The 21,994-nt window shown below is 41.2% G+C and overlaps 1 protein-coding gene across 2 annotated transcripts in view; it reads right to left on the bottom strand.

Moving 5' to 3' along the window:
- CTNNA2 (catenin alpha 2) overlaps window positions 1–21,994 on the bottom strand; it is a 917,008-nt gene that overhangs the window by 434,530 nt on the left and 460,484 nt on the right. The gene's annotated exons all lie outside the window — the stretch shown is intronic.

Raw genomic sequence — 21,994 nt, 5'->3', positions numbered from 1 at the left:
GTCCAATAGACACTGTCCTGGGAGGATTTCTATTCCTACCAATCAGGCTTGGCCAGGACTTCCTCACTACCTGTCATGCCTGGAGAACCATCTTTTTGTCCTTTTTCTTTTTTTTTTTCATTGCCAGAGGGTGTGTGCACTGGACAGAGAGTGAGGTCGAAAGCAACCCCCAATGAAGCGTGGTCACACCATACTCCCTTCTCCTCCATTTTTCCATTCTGTCAAGATTTTGGGCATGCACACGTACACACCAAGAATGTTTATCAAGCTCTTGGGGCTAGGATTCAAATCGCTATTGGCCATATGGTATCTGACCCCCATTCCAGGGCTTAACCCAGCTGGCCCCTAAAGAACCATCTTAATATCTTAATGCCATTTTGCCCCTGGTGTGTAATTTCCAAATCCTCTCAATTAAATCTGCCTCTTGGGCTTCCTTTTTATTTTTTTCCAAGGGAGATCTTTCCATTCTATTGTACACATTGTAAATATTTGCTTAATAGGTTATCTATAAATTCTTCCATATTATGTCTGTTATACCAATTTTTTATTCTTCATTAATTATTTTATATGTAAGCATGTCAGAGACCCTGGTATGTAAATTTGATCATTATATATCTGTGCCATCAAGCACATTTTTAAAAACTCAGTAAGTATTTAAATGAGTGAATGACTATTGATACTGGCATTCTTTGGTGGATTCACTTGCTTACAAGAATTCCTAGGGTCATTCTTCTCTGCCTCCTCAAAGATATCACTTCCCTAATGAAATGACACGTGGAGATGCAGTTTGGATCAGGAGTCAAAGAAATCTACTTTAAAAAAAAGGAAAACAAGTAATTGAGGACATCTGAATATGGATTCTAAACTATAAAAACAATGTTAAAGAATTGCCATTAGTGGGGAACCAGTGAGTGGCGTCGTAGTTAAGGTGCTGGACACTCCCACATGGCCAACCACTGTTTGAATCCCAGCCCTAGCTGCTTGCTTTCTCACTTTCCCTCTCCGTGTGTGTGTGTGTGTGTGTGTGTGTGTGTGGTCAAATTTAATAAGTGAATGAATAAATAAAATTAAATAATTCTTCCCTAAAAGAAGTGTCATTAGTTGGTTAAGGGGTGAAAATGGTATTGTGGTTATATTACATTTATGATATTACATACAAGTAAAATTTTATAAGAGCCATGATTTACTTTGAAAAATGATGATACAAAGGTGATGATATAATAATAATTGTGAAGCCTAATATTAATATAAATGGAGCCAGGTAGTGGTGCAGAGGTAGTGCAAGTGGGCCCACATGGAAGAGGCCTCATGTTCTCCTCCCTGGGCCTTCTTGAACATGCTGGCGAGCATGCTTGCCCCTGACTCAGGCTGGCTGAGACTGGGGGTGGATTACAGTGTGAAGACCCTTTTGGAGGTGCCTCTTTCTCTCTATCACGGAAGAAATAAATAAAATAAAAATAATAAAGTGATTTATTTTTATTTTATTTATTTATTTTAGGTTTTTGCCATAGGGCACATACACTTATTGGAAAGAGACAGAGACACTGAGAAGGAAAGTGAGAAATCACTCCCTCCCTGGGGGTGGGGGGAATATGGCCACGCCACAATCTCTTCTTCATTCTCCCCCTGGAATTTTGGGCACATACACACATGTGCCCAGTGTAACTTTCAAGTCACCAGGTCCAGGACTTGAACTGGGGTCATCTCTGTGGAATCCATGCCAAATGCTGGCCCAGAATCACATACTTTTTAAGTCACGTCTCTTTATACTACATTTCATATTTAATAAGGAATAAAAGCAAGGACTATATTTTCACATGCCGGTCATCTGGGGGTGGTTCCCAATGATCTGTCTGTTCCAGACTCAAGCACTTATCGAGGCAAGCAGGTGATAATATCACAATTCAGAGAAAGTAAACCCTGGTTCAGAGCTGATGGCAGGTACAAGGGCTTCTCGAGTCCAAGGAGCAAGATAGTGATGGTTAGTTAGAACAGTAGGCTTTTCCTAGCGTAGTCCCCACTTTACCGAGAAGTGTAGTTATTTGGCCAAAAAGTAGGGGGAAATCACAATGCTCATGCAGGTCTAACACCCAACATTTTAGTAGTAGTCTTTAAAAAGCTAACAAAAAATTGGGAACCAGCAGTTAGCGTAATGGCTGTGTCGCTGGACTCCCACGTAGTCGACTGCGGTTCGTGTCCCGGACCTGGTGGCTTAAAACTCACGCCAGGCGCATGTACGTGCGTGCCCAAGATCCCAAGAGAAGAATGGAGGAGAAGGGATTATGGCTGCATGACCATCCCCCCTGGGGGGGTGATTTCTCGCTTTCTGTCTTTATGTCTCTCTCTGTCTGTCTGGCGAGCGCACACGCCCTATAGCGAAAATCTCTCCAAAAACAAACAAACAAAAAAAAGCTAACAAGAAATTTAAAAGTATCTCATAGCTATAGAATGTGATTTTAAAACCAACTGTGCACATATCTTCTTATGTTTATTTCCTTGAAAGAGGTGCAGTAATGGGAGCCAATGGGTGGCATAGTGGTTAAGGCATTGGACTCTCACATGGCTGACCATAGTCCGAGTCCTATACCTAGCAACGTGAGAATCACACCAGGTCCTTGTGCATTCCTGTTCCAAATCCCAGGGGGTGAATGGAAGAGAAGGGATTGTGGCATGACTATTCTCCTTAGTGGGTGATTTCTCACTTTCCCTCTGTCTCTTTCTGGTAAGTCCACAAAACCTATAGCAAAGACCTAAACTAAAAATAAATTAATTAATTAAAAGGTGGTGCAGTAAGGCAAGACAGTAATTCCATTTTATACAGGAAGAATCTTGGGTCCTGATGGCATTATATTTATTTTTGTTGTTTAAAAATATTAACTGAATGAAAAATAATGCCCAAGCGTTAGGCAGTCCCTAAATGTCAGAATCAGAGCAAGATTATTCTCTGACATTCTGATGATTACTTTATAACATTCAATTCCTCTCTTATCTGTTCCCAAAATAGTAGGATGAGAAACCTTGCCTCATTTCCTACCAGCAGGCTACAGGAAGAGAGACTCTCACTGCCACAGAAGGATCGAGTCCATCAGTTATTACTGTCTTTGAACAGAACATCAAATATTTCTGGAGGGCTTTTGAATATGTCTCATTTTCACCCTCTTGAAAACTGCTGCAGGTAGGAGGGTGATAAATGCCATATAGTTTACTTTATAAATCAAGAGTTCTTCTGAGAGGGAGGATGGTGTGCCAAGGGAGAATGGGATCACAGTGCAAAGCGGAAATTTGGAATCAGAGACCCAGATATAGTCTCACTCTGCCCACTTTCCCAGAGTCACAGAGTAGTGCTTTTCCTTATCACCACTGATGGATTTTGAAAAAAGTAAAACCATCAAAGTAAGCAGTACTTCACTCTTAGGTCGAAAGAAAAGTCATGATGTATTTTTCTATGCTTTTCTATGCAAAAATGCATCGTGACTTTCCTGATGACCCAATACATTGGTGTCTAATATCCTCAGTGTAGACTTAGATCTCAGCAAGATCTCTAGTCTTTGCAATGTTCACAACAACTGTAGGTGGAATGTACAATTCACCATCTCATGTAATGAAACTGAGGTTGGGCCTGGAGAGCTGTGGCCAGCTTGGCAAGATGCCAGTCTAATTTTGTCCAACATCTATTTAATTGTTTGAAGGAACAAGAAGAAATCAGCAAATGAATCAAAAACTGTGGGTATCCATCAGCCCTTACTAGGTCATTATATCGAAAACAAGAGGCTGAGTTCCATGAAATGACATTCCAAATTAGTAGACATTTTTCAAATCAATTATATTGAAATTAATTAAGTAAATTTTAAAAATGTTAGAGACTTAGGTTTTTCCAAAATAAGTATGTACCTATATAGGTTGCTTACTGCCTGAATATCATTAACCTGTGCACATGGTCCAAGGAATTCAAGACGACCATTTGAGTAGGGAAGGTTGCAACCAGTCAGGCTTCCATCTGTGACAAGTCTCGATAAAGGGTGAGCTTGGTGATTTGAGAAGCTTTCCTGTGACTAAGTGAAGTGCAAGGGCTTGGGGACCGACTGCCTGGGTTCATATCGTAGTTCATCTACTTCCCAGCTCTAAGATCTTCAGTGGGTTTCTGACATCTCTGGGCCTTAATTTCTTCTGTAAAAATGTCACTTTATTGTTTGTTTTTATTGCCAAAGGGCATGTGTGCTCACTAGAGAAAGAAAGGTGGAAAAAGCACCCCTCAATGGGGTTTACAACCTCTTGGCCTTCAATTCTCCATCCTGTCAGAATTTTGGGCATGTATACACATACTCCAGGCTTGAGTCATGGCTGGCCATGTGAGGTCCGCTAATAATGCCCAAGCGTTAGGCAGTCCCTAAATGTCAGAATCAGAGCAAGATTATTCTCTGACATTCTGATGATTACTTTATAACATTCAATTCCTCTCTTATCTGTTCCCAAAATAGTAGGATGAGAAACCTTGCCTCATTTCCTACCAGCAGGCTACAGGAAGAGAGACTCTCACTGCCACAGAAGGATCGAGTCCATCAGTTATTACTGTCTTTGAACAGAACATCAAATATTTCTGGAGGGCTTTTGAATATGTCTCATTTTCACCCTCTTGAAAACTGCTGCAGGTAGGAGGGTGATAAATGCCATATAGTTTACTTTATAAATCAAGAGTTCTTCTGAGAGGGAGGATGGTGTGCCAAGGGAGAATGGGATCACAGTGCAAAGCGGAAATTTGGAATCAGAGACCCAGATATAGTCTCACTCTGCCCACTTTCCCAGAGTCACAGAGTAGTGCTTTTCCTTATCACCACTGATGGATTTTGAAAAAAGTAAAACCATCAAAGTAAGCAGTACTTCACTCTTAGGTCGAAAGAAAAGTCATGATGTATTTTTCTATGCTTTTCTATGCAAAAATGCATCGTGACTTTCCTGATGACCCAATACATTGGTGTCTAATATCCTCAGTGTAGACTTAGATCTCAGCAAGATCTCTAGTCTTTGCAATGTTCACAACAACTGTAGGTGGAATGTACAATTCACCATCTCATGTAATGAAACTGAGGTTGGGCCTGGAGAGCTGTGGCCAGCTTGGCAAGATGCCAGTCTAATTTTGTCCAACATCTATTTAATTGTTTGAAGGAACAAGAAGAAATCAGCAAATGAATCAAAAACTGTGGGTATCCATCAGCCCTTACTAGGTCATTATATCGAAAACAAGAGGCTGAGTTCCATGAAATGACATTCCAAATTAGTAGACATTTTTCAAATCAATTATATTGAAATTAATTAAGTAAATTTTAAAAATGTTAGAGACTTAGGTTTTTCCAAAATAAGTATGTACCTATATAGGTTGCTTACTGCCTGAATATCATTAACCTGTGCACATGGTCCAAGGAATTCAAGACGACCATTTGAGTAGGGAAGGTTGCAACCAGTCAGGCTTCCATCTGTGACAAGTCTCGATAAAGGGTGAGCTTGGTGATTTGAGAAGCTTTCCTGTGACTAAGTGAAGTGCAAGGGCTTGGGGACCGACTGCCTGGGTTCATATCGTAGTTCATCTACTTCCCAGCTCTAAGATCTTCAGTGGGTTTCTGACATCTCTGGGCCTTAATTTCTTCTGTAAAAATGTCACTTTATTGTTTGTTTTTATTGCCAAAGGGCATGTGTGCTCACTAGAGAAAGAAAGGTGGAAAAAGCACCCCTCAATGGGGTTTACAACCTCTTGGCCTTCAATTCTCCATCCTGTCAGAATTTTGGGCATGTATACACATACTCCAGGCTTGAGTCATGGCTGGCCATGTGAGGTCCGCTTCCTTAACCACTAGGCTATGAGACTGACCCTATAAAATGCTGCTTTCAATGAGAAGGGTAAGATTCTCTTTTTGATAATGGCTCCTAAAGCAGAGAGACAAGCCCCTAACATCCTACCTTCCTTTAATAATTAGTTATTATTTATACATACAGTAAACTATCTTCTGGAATCATGGTACAATCAATGTCAAATGGGCAGTCTTAAGATCTGATGCTCTAATAAAGTCAGAAATAGAAAGCCGACTTAGTGGGAGGTTATAGATCCTGTCGGCATTGCCTTAGAAGCTGGGAAGTAATTTCTGCCCCTGATAAGACTCTGTTTAAAAATCTACCTTCACAAAAAAGGGCCAGCTTGATTTTTCAACAGTTTCTTTTGAATTTTACTCTGTTTTAGTCTATAAGCCAGTGACAAAGTTCCATTACTGTTAGAAAATCGCCCACCACATAATTAGATTAGAAACAGATGTCTTTGAAACAAGCTATCAACACCTTTGTATTGAGTGTCCCCTTCACTTCTCAGCCATTGTTAGGTACTTTAGAATTTAGGAATTCATAAATGTTAGTGCTAAAAGGGAACTTAGAAATCCTCCATTCAAATTCCACTCATTATATAGCAAGTTTACAAAAAAAAAAAAAAAATCACTAGTAAGTGGTGAAACCATAAATTAAACATGGATATTCCAACTCTATGTTCACTGTAACTGAAATACAATCTAGACTTTGCCTTGAAAACATCAATCTAGGAGAAAGGAAAAAGAAGAAGAAAAAAAAAAGAGTGGCAGTGGATATGCAGAAACAACTAGTGAACAATTTAAAATGGTATTTAACAGATCACGTTATTTCTAGACAAGTAATAGTTCAAAGAAGGGAGATATTGATATGAACTTCTGAGAGTAAGATTACCCCACTAGCAAGTGAACTCTTCAAAGAAGGAAATATGTTCAAAATATTTTATATCCTGTAAGATGTATGGATTGGTGGGTGGAGAGGTGAGCATTGTATGGATTTGTGGGTGGAGAGGTGAGCAGTCTAAAGAATGGTCGTGCTTAGATGGATGGTAGGATTTAATGGGAGATGGAATCAGACAGGCAATAAAGAGGCTAGAAAATATTGAAATGAGTATTAGTACTTAGAGGCTACAGAGGAATACAATCTTCTTGAAGCAGAAGACACTTGGGAAGTAGCAGGTGACGTATCTGGGTGCTAACATCTGAGCATCATGAGGTTGATCATCCCCCCCCCCCATGACTTCACTGGGTTATGTTTAGATTGCTGTTGTAAGTGCAGAGAGACTTTGAGGATCTTGTTAATGAAGCCAGACTCCCACATAGGAAAGGAGATTTCTGAATGTGTGTGGTCGTTGGTATTCTGTTCTGTTATTTTTCTCCACAAACAGCAACAGATGGTAGGAGGAGGCCGAGAGAACTGAGAATCCAGGAGGAAAGTTTGCATTGCCCTGTCTTGCCTCCTGCTGGATCTAATCCTGGGAAAAAGGAAGACTGTCGAAGAGTCAAGCTTGACTTCTACGGAGTCAAAAGGCCAATTGAGATCCAGCTCTCTTAGCTGTCCCATAAAAGACCCTCAACTCAAGAGTGTCGAAAATTACATTATATCAACAGTACTGGCTATGTTAAGGCAAGTGTCCTGATTGCTTTGGGTATATTAAAAACAGGGTAGCAGCTTACAGAATTTTGAGGAATAAACTGAATTAATCTATTAAGGTGCTTTAATTTTAGTGCCTGAGGTAATCACAATAAAGTTTGGTGGAGGTGATAAGGATGCTGGTGAATATTTTTGAAGACTTATAAAAAGGTGTGTTGATTCTTTTCAGGAAGAATATATTGTGTTCAAAATTCTCCTTCCCACCTCTTCAACTCCCTCTCACAGACTGCAGTATGCTGGTCATTTTACAGTCTCTTGAACCTAGGCTTGTTTGAATCTAAGGCCTTTCCCATATGCTGTCCCCTCTACTTTGCACGAGCACCTCATGGAGCTTCAAATGGCTACATTACTCATCGTTCAGGTTTCCACCAAAATGCCACCTCCTCAAGGAAACCTTGCCGAACCTTAGAAAAAATCAGGTCCCTTCCCTCAATTTGTCTCTTTCCTATGGTTCTATTTTAATTTTCTCTTTACCAGTATCTAAAGTGATCTGTTTCTTACAAGGTTACTCAGTGTTATTACTGTATTTCTAGATCTAAAAAATGCCTGAATATGTCTAGTGCTCAATAGATACTCATTCATTATGAATGACTGGCTGATGGACTGACAAGAACTGGACACCAAAACATATATGGTTAAAATAGCATTAGTTACAGCTTCAGAAAAGAAGCTGTCCTATTTTGAGAGGATAATGTCCCCAGTAAACTTCAAACAACATGATAGCATTAAGCCTTAATTCAAAATTTCTCTATTTCTGTCCTGGCTTGAAGGGAAAAGAAAACTAGGGAAGGACACTGGAAGTCATAGTTAGTTTCCCTCACTTCAAAGAAAGTCAGGGGCCAGCTTGTGGTATAGAGGTTATGGTGGCTGGATCCCACATGGCTAACTATGCAGACCCAACAGCTTCAAAAACAGGCCTGGCGCGTGTGCACGCATGCCCAAATCCAGAGAGGAGACTGGAGGAGGAACTGTGGCCATCCTTACTGGGGGGATGACTTCTCACGTTCCCTCTCTCTCTCTCTCTGTCCCTCTCTGGGAAACACACACGTCCTATGGCAAAATTTCAAAAAGAAAGAGAAAAAGAAAGTCAGACGTTGAGAATAGCTACAAGTCATTTAGAGGCTACTTATCCTGACTCAGCCTGCTGGAAATAAACATGTATTGGTCAAAGCTTACCTTCCCCCTCCTACGTTTTCCCCCTTACTTCAGGAGTATAAATCGAAGGGAATTGGGACCAGCAGTTAGCGTAATGGCTATGTCGCTGGACTCCCACGTAGTTGGCCATGGTTCGAGTCCCAGACCCGGTGGCTTAAACTCACGCCGGGCACGTGTGCGTGTGTGCCCAAGATCTCAAGAGGAGAATGGAGGAGAAGGGATTGCGGTGTGGCCATCCCCCCTGGGGGTTGATTTCTCACTTTCTATCTCTCTGTCTCTCTCAGTCTGTCTGGCGAGCGCACGCGCCCTATAGCAAAAACCTCTCAAAAAAAAAAAAATCGAAGGGAATCTACCAATCTATAGTACACTTATATTTCCTACAATAAAGGAAGACCAGTGGCCTTTTGTCGACCAGTGGCCTACACGAGCTACATGCTTAATAAATTCCCCTGGTCTTATTATTTGTATAAAATCCTAGAGAGTATCTAGCAAGCCACTGCACAATATTTACATTGTGTGCTAAAGACTGAAAAGTCAATCTTCGAACCTTTAGAAAACTAAGGTCCAGTTAAGCAACGGTTCAAAAATGTACAAATCTGTTGTTTAAATATATGCCTACCTGTTTCTACTTTAAAATTTGCTCTAACAGCTAAATGATGCTTCTAGTTAAAGACAATATTTTAAAATATTTATGTACTGTTATTTTAATTTTTGAATCTCTATTTTGATAGGCAAAGGACAAATGAGCAGAAAAATGTTATACCTTCTCTCTCCAGCTATTCACGCTGTGAAGCAACCTGTTTTACTGTTTAAATCAGTGTTTGTTCTGTTTCAATTGTGCAGAAGGAAACAGTTCTGGCACCTTTAAAAATCAAAGATCTATCACTCAACGGGAGAACATAGCAACCTTAGGAAAGGAATTATGAGGAAGAGCAAAAAGATACAGAGCTTCTAAAATCTTATCAGGCTTATAAATTGCCTAGGGGTCTTTTTAAAATGTAGATTCAGATTCAATATGTTTTAGGTGGGTTTGAGATTCTTTTTTTTTTTTTAAGTTTCAATTTATTTTTTCCATGAGTAAGAGAGACAGACAGAGAAAGACAGCATCTCTAACAGAGTCAATGCTGCAATCCACCCCCACCTTCAGTCAGCCCTAGACCATGGATACTTGCATACCCAGCATACTCAGGAGGTCTCTGGATGAGAACCTCGAACCTTCCCATGTTGATTAGTCAGGCAGAGTTGCATTTTCTCCACATTCTGCATTTCTAACAAGCTGTAGGTATTGCCAGTGCTGTTGGTCCTTAGTGATTCTGGATGATACTGTTGGGGTCATATGACTTGTGAAATAAAAATCACTTTTGAGCATTTAATACTTAACAGCTGCAGTGACCTTAAACCACTACCACATATATAATCTGCAAGAATGAACATAAATCTCCTCCCATCAAAAATGAAGCCTATTTCTCTACTCCTTGAGTCAGGTTGACCATATGATTAGCTTTGGTCGATAGACAAGAGCAACTTCCTAGGTGGTAAAACTTCAAAGCGCTTGTGTGGACCTGGCCTCATAGCACAATGACTAAGGAAGCTATAGCCCACACGACTAAGCCACATGACCACACTGGGTACATATGCCTTTCAGTCCAAAATCCTGATGAGTAGGAAGAAAGGAGGAAGGAGAATTGTGGCACCTCGCCCATTGGTGGAGGTTCTCACTCTCTCCTGTGAGTGCAAATGTCTTTTAGCAATTAAAAAAAAAAAAAAAAAGTGCTTGTGTACTGGGACTTATGACTGCTCTTGGAACCCTGCAATTAGCACATGATTATATCCGAACTAGCCTGCTGGAGGATAAGATAACGTGTGGAAGAAAAAAAAGGTATCCCAAATGATAGCTACTTAGTCGGGTCCCAACCACCAGGCTGCCAACTGCCATCCCTGTGTGTAAGGCCATCTGAACTGTCCAGTCTCCAGAGAGCTTCCAGTTGATCCCAGACTCTTGAACATAGTAGCTCTCTGTCAACCTGGTCAAAGAGGAAGCTCTTAGTCAACACACAGAACCATCAACTAAATCACATGATGACTGTTTTTACCATCATGTTTTGGGGGCTTTTTCTTTTTTTTTCTTTTTAAATTTTTTTTGACTTTTTAAAAATAAATGTTTATTCCTCTTTAAAGCTCAATCACGTACCTCTTCCATGAGACAGACAGAATGAGAGAGAGAAATTAAGAGACAGGCACACTCAACAGGATCGCCACACCATGATCCACCTCAACTTCTGCCAGCCCTGATTACGGGCACGTGTGTGCTTGCCTAGAATGTCGAGGGAGGCCCTGGGATGCAAACCAGGGACCTCCAATGTGAGTCCAGTTGTGTTACTACTGTGCCACCATCTGGCCCCTGATTTACACTTTTTGTGTAGCCTTGAATGTAGGAACTAATATTTAAAGCGGTTAAGAACCCAAGTCAGTGCCACATAATGCCATTTGTGTTTATGATTCTTTTTTTCCTTGTCTTCCATCTTTCTGGTATTTGTGTGCATTTATATAATGGAAAATAAATACAAATAGTTTAAGTATTTTAAGTATTTCCTATTTATAATTAAATTTGTTTCTCTTTTATTTTACTATGTTGAATAGTTGAATACTTCTTTTTTTGGGGGGAGAGGTTTTTGTTATAGGGCTCATGTGCTTGCCAGAAAGATGGAGAGAGACAGAGAGATAGAAAGTAAGAAATCACCCCCCAGGGGGAATGGCCACAGTACAATCCCTTCTCCTTCATTCTCCTCTCAGGATTTTGGGCACGCATGCACATGCGCCCGGCGTGAGTTTAAGCCACCGGGTCCAGGACTCGAACCATGGTTAACTACATAGGAGTCCAGCGACAGCCATTAAGCCAACTGCTGGTCCCACTATATTGAATACTTCTGTACAGAGGTCTAGTCACTTGCCTAAGCCATGCACTTGTAAGTGGTAGAACACTTGTCAGCCTAATACAGAACCAGAAATTTCCAAAATTCCTTTTCACGAAGAAATAATCCTTCACTGATAGGAGATGTCAATGACAGCCCTTTTTTGGAGAAATATACATGGAACACCACCCCATCGTTGACTTGCTCAGGCAGATACACTTTATTACATACCTCCTTTGTAGGTTCACTCACTGTCAGACATCCTCTCCCAATATTAGTGATCCTTGACCATCCCAGTGTCCTTTTGAAACCTATCGATCCTAACCACATTTTTTTCTTTTTCACAGCCATGTTAAATATAGATTACTGACAGTCCTATGGCCATACCTATATATTAAAGGATGTTTGCCATGGACTAGGACAGTGTTTTTAAGTTTTATTAAATCACCCCTCCTATTGAGGTGATCTCTACTTCTTCTGTCCTTCTCAATTCTTCCATGGGGAGACTCATCATTTTTTTTAAAAAAGGCCATGGAAAATGGCACTCTACAAAATGAATACAGTCTGCAGTGTCACTTGCTAACAGAAAAGGAGTTTTCCAAACTAGAATGTGAATGCCTCTAATCCACGCATGCACATTGTAGGTAACATGGGCCCTACCACCATTATCTAACAGCTTTCCCTATCCACACTGCCTTACTGGACTTTCAGATGGTGCATCTGCTGTAGCCGAATCATTCTCACTGGGGATTTTCAACCACTGCCACAACCACAGAAGCCAAGTACATTCCAGGGGCTCTGATCTGCATGACTAGTTTTAGCCTCTGTCCCGGTCTTCACCTACTTACTCATGGTGCCATATATTAGAGCCTGCTTTCACATGTTACTCTTCCTTGCCTTCTCTTTTTGCCCTAGAACAACTCATTTTATTGAGATCACCTTAACTTATCTTTCAGGAAAAGCATCGTTTAAAAGACTATCTGTCCTGGGACCAACAGTTAGCGTAATGGCTATGTCGCTGGATTCCCATGTAGTCGACCGCGGTTCGCGTCCTGGACCCGGTGGCTTAAATCTCATGCCAGGCGCATGTGCATGCATACCCAAGATCCCAAGAGGAAAATGGAGGAGAAGGGATTGTGGCGTGGCCATCTCCTCTGGGGGGTGATTTCTTGCTTTCTGTCTCTCTGTCTCTCTCTGTCTGGCGAGCGCATGTGCCCTATCACAAAAAAAAAAAAAAAGGACTATCAGTCCTACTGCAGAAATATTATTGGGTTGTTGGAAAAGTCACAATACATTTTTGCATAGAAAAAAATACATGATGTTTTTCAGACAACTCAGTATTACAAATGGTCTGTCCTGTCCGTCTCTAATGGTAGTATCTATGGCCCCCATATAGTATCTCGGTGGGCATATGTGGCAGCATCCCAACTGTTCTTGCTTCTATTAGGTTGCTGGGAGAGTCATGATGTATTTTTCTATGCAAAAAATGCATCATGACTCTCCCAACAACCCATAGTATGCTTTTTCTTGCCCTTCATGTTCAAGTCTATCATCAAAATTATTGGGTCATCAGGAAAGTCATGACACATTTTTCTATGCAAAAATGTGTCATCACTTTCCTGATGACCTAATATGTTCTTTGCACCCACATTTTGGAAATCATATTCCAAGTTGAAAGTCTTGCCCTTATGGCTCTAAAATAACACTCAGAGCTCCCATTTTCCTTTGTATCTGTGTTCCAGGCATTCTGTGCATCTCAGAACACTCCAATTTTTTTTTTTTTTAACAGACTCTGCCTATTAACTACTGTGACCTTCTTCATCCATCCATCTGGTCACCTCCTCTTCCTTTCCCCTGAGCTCCACTAGCTGGCCTTGCTCAGTTAGCTACAGAAATCTCTCTAACCATAGCTCTTGTGTATATCTCTGTTATAGCATGGATCATATTACATTATATCTCATCACCTCCACTCTTCATAGGAGAACACTGAGAGTAGGGATCACATTTTATCTAACTCTGCATTTCATCAGCTCAACCTCCATTTAACGTAAAACCAATTAACAAAAGTAAACAAAAATAACAACAAACATATGCTAGTTAACTAAAAGGTAGTCTCCAACTGCCTATGGAAAATTAAGAAGTGGGTCCCCAAAATAGAAGGTAGTTTGAAAGTGCATCCAGTTGGGCAGGTTAGCTTGCTACAGAAGATCCATTATTTATGAATGGTGGGGATGTTCTACTCAAAATAGTTTGCAAAAGGAGGCTACATATAAATGACATTAGTCTGTGTGACTTCAATTCCAAAAGTTTGGACCTTCCTTTGTGCCTATAGGTCTATGTAATCTTTTTATATTTAGTTCAGATTACATAGGGTATTGATTAAGCAAGCCTTCAAACTAGCTAATAAACTCTATTCACCAAGAGTCTGTGTGAACCCAGAACTATGCCAGATTGCACTAAAAGGTCCTAAAAGCAGAAAAATCATACGTTTGCCCTTAAGGACTTTTATTTTATCTTTGAGGACAAAATTAGCAAGAGCTAGATAATTCTATAGAACAGGCTAATTAAGAGTCAAGGTGTAGCAGAGACAAAACTTACTACAGAATTAAATTGCCTCCATTATTTGTGGCTAGGATGAGGAGGTGAGATTTGCTAATACCAAGTAGAACTGTAGTTATATAGCTATCCCCATAATATATTTGGCCTCGACAAAAATGAACAAACAAACAACAGGTCTCTGAACCAACATTCTGTTACACTGCTTGAAATTCAAACCTTGGAATCACTTGGTATTGTAGTAGCTGATTTAAATCAAAAGCATCTATATACTGCAATTAAATAAATGTTTACAAAACTGTGTTGGCACATTGATTTAGTGTTAACACATATCCAAACTAAGTGAAATCATGAAAATTGAGATTTCTTGTGATGTGATAACCAGCATATTATGGGCTTCAAAAACAGGACAGTCGTGTGTACTTCACAAATATATTAAATACTCTTAGCCCAAAGAATGTTTTGAATAACACTAAACTATTTTCAGTTATTAGTATCTTTGTGAAAATAATTTGACTGGTCAGCTATTTAATGAGATGCAGGAATTAAATATTCATGAACTTCCGGAAGGAACTCTGAAGGACCACAAAGCTAACCTTCTTTCTGAAGTGGAAATCGCCTCCATAGAATGATGGGTGGAAATGTGTGTGTGAAAGAAAGATAGTTTCAAGATCCCAAAAGAACAGATTCGGGCAAAGATTGTAGTCGGTGCTCCAACCGGATGAAGAAGAGAGAACCAAAGGGTAATTTTTTTAAGGCACGCTATTTATTTATCTAATTTTTAAAGAGGTTTTTGCCATAGAGCACATGTCCTCGCCAGAGAGAAAGAGAGAGACAGTGAGAGGGAAAGTGAGAAATCACCCCCCAGGGGGAATGTCCATGCCTCAACCCTTTCTCCATTCTCTTGAGATCTTGGTGACACATGCACACATGCCCAGTGTGATTTTCAAAGCCACTGAGTCCGGGACTTGAGCCATGGTCAACCATGTGGGAGTCACTGACATAAGCACTATGCCATCTGTTGATCCCCACCAACATGTATTCTAATTTGTGGTCTGATGGAGTTTCTCAAGAAGAGATAGAACTATGTGGGTATAGCCTTTCAGAGGCTAGTTTGGTATTATGAAACCCTCATTCTTTAAACACCAATTCCACTATGTAGCTTTTTTTCTTTTTTTTTTTTGGAGAGGTTTTTGCTACAGGGCGCGTGCACTCGCCAGAAAGACAGGGCCAGAAAGATAGAAAGGGAGAACTCACCCCCCCCCCCAGGGGGGATGACCACACCGCAATCCCTTCTCCTCCATTATCCTTTCAGGATCTTGGGCATGCACACACACGCATCTGGCGTGAGTTTAAGTCACTGGGTCTGGGAATCGAACCGTAGTCAGCTATATGGGAGTTCAGCGACATAGCCATTACACTAACTGCTAGTCCCATATGTAGCTTTAAAATGTAAGGACATAGTTGGCCACATACACGGTGGTGTAAATATGTTGATATTCAGCATAGCATATTTCATAATGGCTAAATAGCAGAAACAACTTGCTATGGTTTGAACACCTCTCTCCCAACTCATATGTTGAGATTTGGTTGTGTTGAGATTAAGCAGATGAAACTTAATCCGAGTTATGATGTTGGCAGTGGGACGTCCAGGAAGCAATTAAGATTAAGGTCCTTCAGATAGAGCCACTATCACTGAAGCCTGGCAGTTTTCTAAGAAGAATGAATGAGACAGAGATACATGGATGCAAGACACACACTCGCCTGCCCTCCTCTGTGTCGTAATGCAGCTAGAACACCCTACGGATGTGGGCTCTGGATTTTGAACCTCCAAATCGTGAGCTGTATAAACCTCCATTTTTATAAATTACCTAGAGTCAGGTATTTTCTGTTATTAGCAACAGATCATACTATTGGGCCATTGAAAAAGTCATGATGCATTTTTGCATAGAAAAGCAGAAAAATATGTCATGACTTTTGCAACGACCTACTAGAACACAACCTAACTAATAAACAGAGGTGATGAATTCTAAAAGAATACACCGTGGGCAAACTTAGTGACACAGTGATAACGTGCTACTCAAATGACGCTGAAGCCACATAGAAGACTGTGGGATCAGTGCCACGGTCCACCTGTATTCACTCGGTGGGAATGCCATGATTTTGGATACCCTGAAAGGCACCGGGAGAGGGGGAATGAGAGCACCATGGTATGAGAACCTGTTGAAGATGTTTGTGTTTTCTTCATTTTCTCTCTCTTGCTCTCATGAAATAAATATCTTAAAATATATATCATGTACTTAATTTAAAAAAAAAAAGAAGAAGATACACCCCAAATGTCATAGTTTATCACTGGGTGGTTGAATTTTTGATGACTTAATCTTGAATTAAAATTCTCTCATTTTCTCTTTTACTATCATGCATTTATCTATAATGAAAGTATCTCTGAGAAATACATACATTTCATAGTATCAGATTGTTAGTGATTAAAAACAAAACCAAAAAATCTAAGGAGTAATGTAAGCAGACTTGAGCAACTTCATGGGTTTTCCTGGGAAGAAAACTCTAATGTGCCTGCAACCTACTACCCTCTACTTGTCCCTGTGGTGCTGAATCTTCCACAATGTGTTGAGGGGCCACACGGTAGGCTGCCTGTTGGATCAATCACATGCCATGCTGTCTGCTCTGGGAACCTGCAATCAAAATCATATGGCAGATTTCAGGGCACTGTTATTGCCTTGGATAATATGTAAAGAAGCCAGATGGAAATGCCTAAAGCTAACACCTATGCGGGTTCTGAGCCTCTTGTGGCATAGATAATAAAGTCAAACTTTACTGGGGTCCCTGCTAAACACTAGGGACTGTGACAGACACAGACCTTGCATTTTATGTGTTTAAAATGTAGGAGAAGAAAGGAGACGATACTCAGTACATTTGTGGAGGTGTTTGTTTTTAACCTAAGTCTACCACCAAGGATGGGCAATCACTTACCACTTCTGTCCCTTCAATTGTAATAAAACTAGGGAATCAATGATATCCAGGTTGCTCTTTCGAGTCAGCATATGTGAGTGCTCTAATAAAATGTTTCTCAAAATTGACTAAATTAGCTGGGATGAACGGTTAGATACAGATTTAATTCAGTAGGTCTGGGGAGAGGCCTCAGAACCTGCATTTCTAACAAGCTTGGAGGCTGTTGACCCCAGTACTACACTACTGATTGGTGAGTTTCTAATATATACAACCTCATTGAATTCCCCCAAGTTTGTTTGCTTGCTAGTTTGTTTTTTAAGATAATCACCCTTAGCCCTATTTCAATGAAAAAGGATAGACTTGGGTAGAGTCACGCTGATAAAACATGGTAAAACAGGAGCCCAACTGAGACCTGACTCTTGTCTTCAAGATGTCTAACATCTCTTTCAATTATAAAACATTATAGTGAGACATTACTGACACACTCAAATAACATGCACAGGACCACAAGATTGGTAAAGTAAGCCACTAACAGAGTTCAGAAGAATGAGGGATCACTTTACTTAGGGGGGATCATTTAGGGGATCATCGAGATTTGACATTAACCTGGAAAAAGAATCAGAGTTAAGTAAGTGAAGAGGACAGATGCTGAAACAACAGTTAAGCCTAATGACATCCTCAGGGCATGTGCTAGTATGGAGAAAAGCTGTGCAGAGGGGCCTAGGAGAGCAGAACGGACCTCATGAATTGGTGTTTCCGTGCTTTACTTTCATTACTCGCTTCATTCATTGAGCACGGCAGGTATTTTCTTACTGCCATCCATATTACTGCCTCATTTTAAGAGGAGGATGAAGTTTGATAAGAACAATGACCTCCCCTTTCTCACTTCTCCCCCTAGGTAGATCATCCAGGGGAAGCCTTACTGGCCTCACCCTCGGGCTCTCCGTGCATGTCCCAGGCCTTCTATAAAATGCCAGCTACACGGTCTATGCGCTAAGAAACAACAGAGTTAATTTTTTTCCTTTTGAAATTGTGAACATAACCCTCCCCCAATTCCTCTAACTGTTTCCTTTTAAAGAAAAGCCATGGTTCACTGCTACTGAAAATTAAAGACAACAGCATAAAGATCAAGGTCCAGGCTGGTGCTAGCGATGACAGAACATTAAAATCACCACTCGAATTTCTCTTTCCTTGAACACTGACAAAGACTACTAGTGGAAAGCCAGTCACCAGAATGCAAGTTCATTTCAGACTTTTTTGCACTTGGATCTTTTCATTCACAAGGTATTTTGACTAAAATGAACAAATTGAAGGTGGCCTTCATTCAAGCTGAAATAGGAAGAGTAATGACATACAAGGGAAAAAAAAGTGAATCACCCCATCCCCACCCCACTTCATAACGTAGAGTAACAAGAAAAAGTGTGTTAGCAAAGGCTGAGGAGTGAAGAAATGACTGAACTCTCCCTCCTGCTGCACTAAGCTTACTCCATGAGCTTCTCTTTTACCTCCCCTTAGTTCCAGATTGTGTTTTGGCAATCAGATTCATACCTCATGTATGCCAGACTTCCTTCCCATTTCCCGAATCCACATTTTTGAGATTCTTATCCTTTCTTACCCCAGATTGGGGAATCTGGCCTCAGTTCCCAATCACATGTTGGCATGATGTCTTCGTGTACTATTTTATTTTCATTTCTTCCATGAGAGAGCGAAAGAGAGATAGATAGGGAGACAGCACCCTCCAAAGAGTCTTGATACCGCAATCCATCCCCATCTTCCAATAGTCCTGGGCCATGGGCATGAATATGTCCAGCATACCCAAGGAGGTCTCTGGACATGAACTGGGAACCTTCCCATGTTGAGGCAGCCTTGGCAGCTCTTCATGTTTTACCAATGAGTCACCATCCAGCTCCATTGGGAGGGTATTCCTAATGCCCAACAGGCTTGCTGTTTCAGTAGTTCAGCAAGATGGGCCCAAGTTCCTTCCCTATACACACACGGAAAATTCTAAGGGTGTTTTCAAAATAAGGTATTTTTCATCAGCTATCTGGCACTGACACAGAAGACATTTGCCAACAGAAACCTGTGGTTAACCCAGCAGAGTTTGATCAAGTCCACACAGCAGCCAGAATATACTTTGGTTAATGGGATGTTCTCTCAAAACAGGTCAAAGATATGAAAGAACAAACAGAAGGAAAAAAAAAAAAAAGACCCTGGGGAGAGCTCTTCTCTGTTTTTCTCCTTTTTAGTATGTTGGACACTTAGAAGCATGAAATTTAAAACTTGTGAAAAACAGCAATAACAACTTGCTGTGGTGACTCAAAAGTTGTCGTTTCTTGACTCAACTTTGCTGAAACACTTGATTCATGTTGTTCTTATTTAACCTAATTTGCATTGATTTAATCAGTGCTGGTATGCTTTAAATACATAATAAATTGGGATTCTGCAACTTAGATGACTTAGAATAGCTAAATTTCAATAAAGCTCATTTCAATCTGTTAATGTATACGGTTCTGCCAAGGGGTTTAAAACTGTAGAAAAGATGCAAACTTGCTACATTAGAGGTGGGAAAGGTTTAAAGATACCATACAGATGAGATGATTTGCAGGATAATAATGTGAAAAGTGAAAGGCAATATATATATATATAAAACAATATATATATATATATATATATATATATATATCTTAATTACAGCCTAGAAGCATCTTCTAAATTTTGAGTAGCATACTTAGAAGAAAATTCACATACGAATGCAGTGAATTTAATTTTATTCTCTTTCTATCTTGCCAAGATTCAACTCTTTTCTGCCTCTCAGTACCAGCTCTACAAATCAAGTGACATCCAAAGTAGGACCTCTTCTTGCCCATCTGGCAACCTCAATCACCACTGTGCCAAGCTGCCTGCCTCAGGAGGATTTTTCTCCCTATTAGCCATGGGGATTGGGTGGCTGGTAGTCACAGCGCTTGCTGAGTGGCTGGCCACTGTCTGCCCCTGTCTGTGTCTGTCCAGCCCCAACCCAGCCCCCACTCCCCTACCCTTCAGAGTTTATGGCTCAATCAGCCAGCCTGCTGTCAGGAATAATTGTCTTGGCAAGAAGAAAAGCCACTTGATGGTGAAATTGTTTGCCTATCTGTACAAGAGTTCTGCAGCACCTTGGAGGTGCCAGGATGCAACTGCAAGTGCCCAGTCCAGAGTTAGGTAGGAGATAAGGGTGACAGAGAAGCAAACATCTAGAATAGCAAAGGAAAACCACCACTTTGAGGGGGGACAGCTAATAATAATAACAGTAATAATAAATATGTGTCAATAACAAGTTGTGTGACCTTGGGTAATACCCTGATGTCTCTGGGCCTCAGTTTCATCATGTGCAAAATAAAAGGGGTTGATTTTCTAATGTCTTTTCTCACTCCTAAGACAGCATGTGATGTCTAGGACACTTCAGATTTGTGTTCCTTCCAATTAGATGATGCATCTCAGAAATGAATGACCAGGGCAGAGCTCAGATGAATACAAAATGGGATGATTCATGCCCCTGTTCATATGACTTTTCCTGAAAAGTACCACCAGCTTCTGGTGACTTGCGATTCCATTGGTTGGTCTCTTCAGCTTGAATGCTGAAGACAATCCCAACCACTTACCACGTGTATCCAACGCAGGCGCTCTAGTAACCCCACTCATTCCTATCAAAGCAAGTATCACTACAGATGGTGCCCTCGTGTTTTATGCTTTTTGAAGCAAAAACAATAGGAATTCGAAAAGAGGAGCTAGAGGTTCACATTTGACATGCCCTGCCACCTCTGGGCATTTCTGTCAAGTAGGAAGGCTTGCCCAATGCTCACTTCCAGCAGATTTTCTCAGCGGTCTTTGGTGTGTGTGTGTGTGTGTGTGTGTGTGTGAACAGACGACCAACAGGTCCTTGATAATACAGTACAGACCCTCTCCAGATTTCTGAAACAAGAGGGAGAGCTCATGGTAGAGACTCCGATCTGTAAACCATGGTGAATCGCGCAAAGGCTTCTCTTCATACTCAGACGGAAAGTGACAACTGAGCAGGGTCTCAAACCAGAATTAGGGGTGGAAGTATGGACAGGGGCAAGCTTCACTGTGGCTTGTCTCCACATTCTCCAGCACATTCTCTGGAGTGGGTAGTACTGCAGGGCGCCCTAGTCAACCTGACCAGCACATGTCAGGGTTAGCCCTCCCCGTGCCATACAGCGGGATCTTCCTTTGATCCACCCTGTACCCCACAGGTATCTATGGAGACGGGTGAGGCCCCACCGACATCTCAGGCAAGTCTCCCTCTACAGACTTACGTTGCTGCCACTCTGGATCCACACTACCGGGACTGGGCCGGCTTCCCAAACCGGGTGGGTTTGGAAAGCATTCCCCATTCAGCACCAGAAAGGACTGGCTGACTGCAGAACTCCTGTGCCTGTAAGGGAGGGGGAGATCTTAGCCGAGCCCCAAAGCATTGCCTTCCTGTGTCTTCTCCCAAGTTGCTTTTCTAGAGCAAAGGACCAAATGTTGATTTCTCTACAGATCCCTACGTATCTCTTACACGTAGACAGCTTTAAAGGGGAAAAAATATCTCTCCAAAGGGGAAGGGGGAGCACACAGACTATTTCAGGTTCGCCACATGGAAATATCTTGTGGTGGATGATGCCACCCCTCCCGTCACCACCATCCCCCCTCCCCTTTTTGTGAAATATGGGCGAAAAAGCTGAAAGTGTTTTCCATTTCATCCAGGAACATATATTACTTTAGTGGTTCGGTAAAATGTTGGTTTTATGCCCACCCCTTTTCAATCTGCCCATGTCTGAGGTGCTCGGGGAAGACGCACAATCGCGAGCAGCTTACGACACTCAGTGAGCAGTAGGTGCCGGTGCAGGCTCGCGCCGCACACA

This window comes from Tupaia chinensis, unplaced genomic scaffold (assembly GCF_000334495.1).
Source record: "Tupaia chinensis unplaced genomic scaffold, TupChi_1.0 Scaffold146837_1, whole genome shotgun sequence".
In the NCBI taxonomy this organism is placed as follows: domain Eukaryota; kingdom Metazoa; phylum Chordata; class Mammalia; order Scandentia; family Tupaiidae; genus Tupaia; species Tupaia belangeri.
This window is presented reverse-complemented; position numbering and strand designations above follow the sequence as displayed.